The sequence below is a fragment of the Solanum verrucosum genome, unplaced genomic scaffold (assembly GCF_900185275.1).
Source record: "Solanum verrucosum unplaced genomic scaffold, falcon-dt-bn FXZP01000062.1, whole genome shotgun sequence".
Classification (NCBI taxonomy): domain Eukaryota; kingdom Viridiplantae; phylum Streptophyta; class Magnoliopsida; order Solanales; family Solanaceae; genus Solanum; species Solanum verrucosum.
The window spans coordinates 8,519,222-8,529,716 of NW_026020477.1; positions in this window are offsets into that span (position 1 = coordinate 8,519,222).

Sequence of the window (10,495 nt, forward strand, 5' to 3'; positions counted from 1 at the left end):
GAGCTTATATATATATTTTTTTATAGACCATAGTCACCTTACTAACTCAAAATTGAATCGTCTTTACAATTATGATGCAAAAGCTCAAGCAAAATGTAATGGTTATATGAAATTTCACTAATTATTTCGCACCATTTTTTGGTACTTTAGCTCAAAAGTTAAAGGTGAGTTCTACAAAAATATAAAATTTAAGATCTCAATTAACAAAAAAGATACGTGAAATTTAAAAAGTGATCAAGAAAGCATAAAAGATACTCCTGTGATATTGTTTAGCCTTATATGTTTACCTTTCCTTTTTGTATCTTTCAGGTTTGTGTGCTAGCAGGGCGGATCTAGAAGGCACCGAGAGAGTTTACCTAATAAAAAATTGCACGATATATAAAGAGTAACTTTAATTTTTTTAAAATGTATATATATATATAAATTTTAAACCTCTTAAACATAAGATTAGAGGTTAATTTAATAATTGAGATGTTCATAATATTTAATATTATATTTTTATTTTTTAAACTCGTTAATGAAAATTCTGAATCCGTCTTCGTATATCATAAGTGGGATACCAAAGAGGTACCATTTATAGGAGAGGAAAAAAGTAGTGGATGGGGAAGAGTTGATGAAGAATTGAAGATTTAGTGTTTATTATTGGTGTGGGGGGCATGAAACAGACAACTCAATATAGCTCATCTAAAAAGTACTTCTCTAAAGCCTCTTTGGACACTGCCATTCATTCTCCCATTCTAAAAAACAGTGGCGGAGCTAGAAATTTAACAAATAATATGTAAAAAAAATTTCCAGTTATATTAAGGGTGTACAAAATTAAATATACATTCATATTAATTAACATTTAACTTTTGTATATCACATATTTTTTTGACGAAGAGTATGCACCTGACCACCCTTCGCCTAAGGTGGCTCCACCCTTGATAAAGTATATGAGTATCTCAATTACTTTTATTCAGATATTTGTTGTTTTAACTTGTTTAATCTAGAATAATTCAGTCTACTATATATAGTAAGAAAATAAGGAATTAGCGACGAACAAAAAATTGTTGGTAATTAAACAATAAAAAAAAATCATGTTAATCTGATCATTTAGCTATGTATCAGCTATGAATTATTAAAAATTTAAGAGATAAGTTTAAAAAACACACCTAAACTATACCTTTTTTTTTAGTTTCATACCTAACCTATTGAGAGTGTGAGTTTCATACATAAACTATCACTTTTTAGTTTGAGAAACACGTCTCTCTCTTTTATACCACTCTCATCATGGTGTGTGTAATACACTCTCTCTTTTATTTTAAAAAATTGTCACATCACACTCCAAATGGACAAAACATTCAACCTTGATAAAAATTAAATAAATTATTAGTATTAGTTAAAATTAAAAATTAAAAAATTATTATCCAAAAAAATAATATTTCTTTTATAAAATAAAATGTAAAATATTTTTCTTGCCCCACTCCATCACTTCCCCCCACCCCCACCCAGGCCATTTTTCAAAGTTTTTTTTTTGTTTAAATTTCTTTTATAAAAGAATTTAATTTTTTTTCACTTCATCTCCTCCCCCCACCCCCACCCCCCACCCCCCAATACTAATTTAGATATTATTTTTTTTAAAAATAAAATAAAATTCTACATACCCCATCTAACGCTTCCAATTTTTTTTTCTCATTTTGTGTTAGATATATACATATCAAAAATATTTTTTACTTGCCGTCGCAAGACATATTTTTATTTTTTACTTCTTTATATTATATTCGATACACTAATAGATTTTTTTTCTAAAAATATATGTACGTACATATCTAACACAAAATGAGAAAAATGTTTAAAAAATAAAAATTAGGAGCGGAGAGTTACATAGGATGGAGTAGAATTTTTACTTTTTTAAAAATAAAATAATATCAATTTTTTTTTTTGGGGGGGGGGGGGGGAATGAGTGGGTGGTTTTTTTTTTGGAGGGGGGGTACGTGGAGGAGGTGGTGGAGTGGGTAAGAAAAAAATATTTAATTTTTTTTTAAAAAAATAATATTTTTTTTATAGATAGTAATACTTTAATCTTTAATTTTTAATTAATATTAATAGTTTAATATTTAATTTTTGTCAAGGCGGAATATTTTATCCATGTGGAATACCATGTGTCAAGGTTTTTTCAAATAAAAGAGAGAGTGTATTACACACACCACTGAGGTGTGTTTCTCAAACTAAAAAGTGATAGTTTAGGTATGAAGTTTAGACTCTCAATAGTTTAGGTATGAAACTCACACTCTCAATATTCAGATATTTGTTGTTTTAACTAGTTTGATCTAGAATAATTCAGTCTACTATATATAGAAAGAAAATAAGAAATTAGCGACGAACAAAAAATTGTTGCTAAACAATAAAAAAAATTCATGCTAATCTGATCATTTAGCTATGTATCAGCTATGAATTATATAAAAATTTAATTAACTAAAAGCTATTTAGCGATGAATTATTGATAAATTTCATAGTTAATTTTAGATTTTCTTGAAAAAGCTAGGCAAATTGGAAACTTCAGGTGCCATTCTTTTTTTTCTTATTATTATTATATAATGACTATTTTGTCCAGTCATTTTATGCGCATCTTAATTATTTTATTGAATCTTTATACTATTTGTATATCGATAGAGTAACTATGCTCAATGAAAATATCTTAATTATTTTATTGAATGCTTGTTATTTGAAAATGCTTAAATTTTTTAAAATTATACTATTTTAAAAGTGTTCAATATATATTTATTAATATTTTTAATGAGTCTAAGACACAAATATCTAATTATCACGAGAGGTTGCTTTTGGAGGTGGAAGTACTCGATATCACAAAAACGTATTGAGGATATTAATTAGTGATACGAAAAAAAGTTAAATTACTTTAATTAAATATGAATAAGAAAATGATTGTGGTCGAGACTGTTTTGTTTTATTTTAATTAATTAGATTATTTTATTTTCTTGTGGGGAATGACTTCATTTTCTTTCTATTTTTTTTAAGGAAATAATATAAGGTCATCTCATCTATGTGGGATCAATCAAAGGAATCATATAATATAAAATTAAATTAAATATTTTTCATAAACTTTGTTTTTTGGGATCACTTCATATAAAAAGGCTTGTAATGCCAATACTTTTTAAAAATAACTTAATATTTTTATTACCTTTAAAAGGGTATTAATACTGTTTTTAAATGTTCGACAACACCACAAATAATTTATCCTTTTTTGAACTATAAATTAGGTTCAAATACAATTTATAAGGGAATAAGATTCAAAATAACAGTAAACGAATAAATGCTACCATCAAATCCATAGGAAAGCAAATGATTATAATAAGAAATTCAACTTTAGTTATCTTTTTAGTACAATTAATGGATGCTTTAAAACAAAACCCTACAAATCATTTGACTTTTTGCTATGTATAAGAACAGATGAATTTCAGAATCATATACTCTATCGGTCCATTTTTACTTGTTACGATAACAAAAGAGATATTTAGTCGCAGAAATATTTAGTGGCAATTGAGTTGATGTTATTATATTCAAAGTCATCAAAGTCTTTTAACAATATTCATATAGAATGTTGGTTGTAAACACATATATTTATTATTATCGTTAAATATAATATAACGACAAATGACAATTATATTATTACCGTGAAATAATTTCTATTAAATCTTTTTTTTTTTTGTAGTGTGTCCACTATACTAAAAATAAATGTTTATATTTATTTGTTCAATTTGAAAACCAAAAAATATATTTAATTGTTTTATATCTATTTTACTCTTATTATTAATTCTAGTACTAATCATTTTCAATGTGTGAGATGACTTGTATAATTTAAAGTAATATAATAAAGGAAAAAAGGACAAATATACCCCGAACTATCGTAAATGGTATGCAGATACCCTCCGTCATACTTTTGGGACATTGGTGCCCCTATCGTCCAAAAACTAGAACATATATACCCTTTATACTAACAGACATACACGTGTCATAATCTTATCCACCGATCCGAAATTCTATAAAAAGAATTACGTGAAATCTACAAACTCTGTATCTTTTTTAACGTGGAATAAATTTGTCGCACTTACATCTAAATATGCTTTTAAGCGGAATTAATATATTGTTGATCCTTTAAATTGCTCAGTATATCTCATTTATATCTTCGAACTGTGGTTTATATCTATTGATGATAGTTGAAGACATAAAAAAGTATTCATAACTCCCAACTCAAATTTAAGTGTTCTGAGTATTTTTTTTTTAAAAAAAGTAATCGTTATGTAGATGAGTTAAGTAGTTAACCATATAAAATATGCCACGTCTTCTAATTATATGAATTAACCTCAATAAATATAAAACTACAAGATTGTTCTAATTGAAATCATATCATATCATATATCATATATCATATATCATATATATATAAATAAAAGAGAACCCTAGGCTCTCATACATGGTGCCACCACAAACCATGATTCTCTTTTAATTTATTTATTTCCAAAACAAGTCTTCTCCTTTCATGATAAGTTGTGACTTTTATGAAGAATTGCGACTTTTATGAAGAGTTGTAACTTTTCAAAAAAGTTGTGACCTTTTCGATAAGGCACAATAAACATTTGTTCACACTACCTTTGTTGTCTATAAATAGAGGAATTTTCTCTCATTTTAAAATAACAAAAATTTGGAACTACTTCTTCTGCATAATTAAATATTCATGTACTTTGTTCTTGTTGAGTGGCTCACTGACACCATTGTTTCTGTATCAATACAATAGTGAATAGAATCATTCTATCCTGAGAGAATCTATTCCTTCGGGTACTAGAGGGGAAAAATTTTCTTATATCATCTTTCTTTACATTATTAATGTTCGTTACCACGTAATTTCGTAAGATAATATAGTGTTTTAGTTTTAATGATTGATAGATTTTAAGTAATATTTTATAAATTCCGTGATATTAAATTCACGCGTGAGGCGTGGATAATTTTATTAGTTGATGTGTATAATTAAAATTGGTAATATCAATGCTGAAACTTTTTCAAAATTTGAATTAGGAAATATCTAATTAATGAGGAGGCTCATGAATTCACGTGCACAATTAAAATATAGTATAATTTGAACCTCTAAATAAAATATATTATTCATTTTTACTTGTCACATGAAACTCTCGTTCAATAGGTGAATGATTAAACAAAATACATATAACGGCTACACATGGCCTGTGCCCTGTTACGTACGTTTAGTGCTACTAATTGATCACATGTAACGTGTTAAATGTTATAGTAATTACTATGCATGAGTCAAATTATCCAGCAGTTATACAACTAATAAACGGTCTAAACTTTGTTTTTGACAAATTAAATTTCGTTGAAAAACGTACGTTAGGGTATTGGATTATTTGTAAGGAACACAAATTTCATATTATATATCGCAAGAAGGGTGAAAATAAGATTTATGTAGCAAAACATCAATTTGGATAGTATGTCAGCCTAGCTTTTAAATGAGGTAAATTCAGTTGATCAAAATAAATTAAGTTAATAAAATTATTAAATAGATTATTAACCCACTCAAACTTAATCAGATTGAGATCATAATTTTATGCAGTGATTATTTCAAAAATAAAATAAAATGTTATAACATAATATTTACCATCTATACAAATAAAAACTTTTTTTTTTCAAACATAGAGTGTGCAAATTTTTAACACCCTCGTACACTTGTCAATACTTATGCATAATTTTACGTTAGACATATAATTCAAAAAAATATATGTAACGGAAGAATTAAAGATTAAGTAAGTTGTCATTAATTACCTCTCGTAAAAATACATCCACCTAAATTAAACTGAACTTTCTAGATTGTATTTATTTTTTTATTTTTTCCACTAAATATTCCAACCTAATGAGGTCAAAATTCAAAATTTTAACATATTTTTAATTAAAGAAATTGACTTTCAGAGGTCGAACTCTTCAAAACGTAAAAAAAAAAAAAAAACTAATCATAGATCAATTTTTACTTACTTCGATGGAGGTCGATATTTTTATGTTAGTTTCCACTATTTTTTTTTAGTAGTGATATCCAATGGGCTAGACAGTTATACAAATTTCCTATGGGGTCAAATTATTCCCAATAGGGTATATATATTGACTTATTAAGTTTATGGGGGTTTGATCATGTTATATTGATTGTTGTTTGTACCTGTTGAGTTTATGGGGCCTCGATTAGATTATTATTTGATTATTGTTGTAGGATTGTGTAAGGAATTATTAGATTGTTGTGACTATTCTTGACTCACTTCTATGATTACTTGAGGATTTTATGATACTCCCTCCGTTCATTATTAATTGTCGTACTTTTCATTTTTAGAGTTAAACTATAAAAACTTTGACTAACATTTTAGGATATATTTTTTCATCATAAATATGTAAAAAATTGCAATGTATAGTACTTTTCGTATAGTTTTTGAATATCTAAATTTTTTTGTTTAAAATATCAAATTAATGTAATCTAATTTAATTTTAAAAATAAGTCAAATTGACTTTCGAAAAGCACAACATGACAAATAAAAGTGAATGGAGGGAGTATTAGTAGGCCCAATTAGGTCGAATTGAATGATTTGTGAGGTTTAAATCAAGAACATGTAAGTATGTTCTGACTATCCCTTGACTCTATATCTGATATTTACTTATAGTACTTAATCGTTTTAGTTTCAATTATTCAATTGCTTTACATACTCGATATATTATTTTGTATTGATACTTCGTTGTCTGGAGGCATTGCATTCAATCATGTAGGTCCTGACATAAAGGTAGACATGCTTCTTCAATAAGGTTGTGAAGTTCAGTTAATTAGTAAGCTCCACTTTGTTCAGAGTTGTCAGGTTTTAGAGTTTGAGAGTTGACTGACGGGTAGGTCAGAATTCTATAAAGTAAGGTGGATAAGTATTTATCACACTAAAGACCACAACAAGATTACATGCTTCTTCTTTACGAATGAGTGGAATGTCATTCACAAAATGACATATTCATTGTGTATATATCAATGCTTTTATGGACTGTAGTGGTACTATAGAAAACAGAAAGACATTGTATGTAACCTTTATGCACAAACTAGCTAAATTATTCTTTATTTAACATGTAATTGGCTAAAAGCTAACTTCTGACAGCATAACCATTACACTGCTTCTCTGTATATATGATGACCCTTTCATCAATAGTGATGGTATTCCTATACATTATATATGAAACTATAATTAGGTGGTCCCTGCAAACAACAAACACTCTGGTCTATTTCTATTTTTCAATGAGAAAAGACATAAACTCGCTATTGAAGTTGTCTCGAATTTTTAAAAAGATACCTTAACTTTACGGGTGCCCTATTACCCCACGAAACCATCTAAATCCTCAATAAATATACCATTTTGATTAATTTTAATACCACTCATATTGTCACAAAATATGGGCGCGTGAAGGGCTCTTGATACAACTACAAACTAACGTAAAATTGTCATATGACACTCCAATTTGACTTATTTTGAAAACCCCCCATAAAAATCCATGTATTAATTTTTTTTACCTTTATTAGGAATAGTTTTTATTTTTTCAAATATTTTTTCTCATTTTCCCTACCATCACTAGCTTACCCATATTTCTTGGGGCATCCATGTCTTCCTTCATTTTTTTTCCTTTTTTTCTTTTTTGTTTTATGGTCATTGTTTTTTTTAAAAAAACTAATGTTATTGTGTTCATTCTTATTTTTTTTTAATAAGAAATTAGTTTAGTAATTTTTTCCTCCTACAAATCAAGATTGGGATTTTGGAGCAATGAAACTATGGAAAACTTGATTTGGGAGTAAGGAGTTGGAGAAGGCGGTGATTTAAATTTTAGATTTTGACTTGATGATATTTTGAGTATTTGGATTTTGATTATTTGACGGTGTTTATTTTCATAAATAAATTAATTGGTGGTGTTTATTTTCATAAATAAATAAAAGTATAATTAGGTGGTCCCTGCAAACAACAAACACTCTGGTCTATTTCTATTTTCAATGAGAAAAGACATAAACTTGCCATTGAAGTTGTCCCGAATTTTCAAAAAGACACCTTAACTTTGCGGGTGTCCTATTACCCCACGAAACCATCTAAATCCTCAATAAATATACCATTTTGATTAATTTTAACACCACTTATATTGTCACGAAATATAAGCGCGTGAAAGGCTCTTGATACAGCTTCAGACCAACGTAAAATTGTCATATGACACTCCAATTTGACTTATTTTGAAAACCCTCCATAAAAAATCATGTATTAATTTTTTTTTACCTTTATTAGGAATAGTTTTTATTTTTTCAAATATTTTTTCTTATTTTCCCTACCATCACTAGCTTACCCATATTTCTTGGGGCATCCATGTCCTTTTTTTCTTTTTCGTTTTATGGTCATTGTTTTTTTTTAAAAAACTAATGTTATTGTGTTCATTCTTATTTTTTTTAAATAAGAAATTAGTTTAGTAATTTTTTCCTCCTACAAATCAAGATTGGGATTTTGGAGCAATGAAACTATGGAAAACTTGATTTGGGAGTAAGGAGTTGGAGAAGACGGTGATTTAAATTTTAGATTTTGACTTGATGATATTTTGAGTATTTGGATTTTGATTATTTGACGGTGTTTATTTTCATAAATAAATTAATTGGTGGTAGTTTAACAAATAATTGGTAGTGTTACTGCGAAATCAGTCCCACCACAACGGGATTGATGATTGTTGCAGCGATGATGAAGGAATGGCTACTTGTAGAACACAAGTTGAGGTGAAGAAGAAAGAGAAAAAGAAAAAAAAAGAAAAAGAAAAGAAACGAAATCAAATAAAAATAATTAAAAATTACTTTTAACACGTGTCAAGTGACTATTAATGCATGACTTACATATATTTTTGTATAAGTAGTATTGAGTGAAAAATGGGATATACATACTATTTTGAAGTTATTCAATGGGGTAATAGGACGCCCATAAAATTAAAGTGTCTTTTTGAAAATTCGAGACAACTTCAATGTCTTTTCTCTTTTTCATTGTCTTTCCATCCACAAGAAACTCAAAGTCGATGCAAAAGGCTTTCATAATGTGAACTATACATTCTCTTTTGTACATATTAAAGCATAATAGACAAGGTGGACCACGTAAATGAACTTAAACTAGGGTGCCTTTTACGTTCAAACATTAAGAGTATACTTTTGCAACTAAGTCATCTGAACAAGAGGTGAACACATGAATATCAAACTAGAAATCATTTGATAATAGGACAAATCACCAAAGCAAAGACTAAGAGATGCATCCTCTTAAGAAATCTTTAACCCAGAACGAAGAATAAAACATTTTGTTGAACAGTATTAAGACTTTACCAAAACTCAATCATCACCTGCTCCAACAAATACTACACTATGTTCACTTGATTGGTAAAGTCACCAAGAAGAAGTTTATAGCTTGAGGAGTCCATTTTGGTAAGAGATTGTAAGGAAATACACTTAGCGTGATTCATGAGATATTTTACAATTTGAAATTGATTTTGTTGCGTCAATGAAGGAATTAATTGTAAAATATTTGTATAAACAACATTAAAAAAACGCGAGATGTACGAATACTAATCTCGATAGCTAATTAATGAAATTGTAGGTATAACTTGTAATTAAATAAACATTAGTTATGGAGCATGATTATTTTTATAGTGTTAGCTGTTTATGAAAATTTCTGATTATTGATCCACCCAAAAGCTACTTGGGCCTAAATATATAAATTATAGGAACCACATATTATAAGTACTAAATAACATCCTATTCCTTCTAGTTTTCTATTTACCAAAAATCCCTTAAAAATGATGTTTGCGGGATACATAGCGTTGCGCACGAGATACATTAGGTTTGATACATTTCACATAGCGGGATACATAGCGTTGTGCACGGGATATATTATGTTTGATACATTTCACATAGCGGGATACATAATGTTGTGCACGAGATACATAACGTTTGATATATTCCACATAGCGGGATACATAGCATTGTGCACGAGATACATGCGGGATACATAGGTAAATAAGGGATTTTTGAAATTTTTGAAATTTTTGAAATAAATGGATATTAAGGTAAGTAAAAAAGTGTAGTTAAGTAATTTGTCCTAATTAAATTGAAATAGGTTAAAATGTAGATCATAACTCAATTATTCAATTTCTACTAAAGTTTAATTATCTTTTTTTTTTATATAAATATTTATTCCCTCTGTTCCTAATTACTTGTCCATTTTTCCTTTTTTAGTTGTCCCTAATTACTTGTCTATTTTGACAAATCAAGAAAGAATAATTTTTTTTTACCTATTATACCCTCAATTAATTGCTTTGAAAAATGTAGAATTTCTTGAAAACATCTTTTAATTCATCTACTTTATAATTAATAATTAATAGGAATAAAATGGTAAACTCACTATGTCAATTT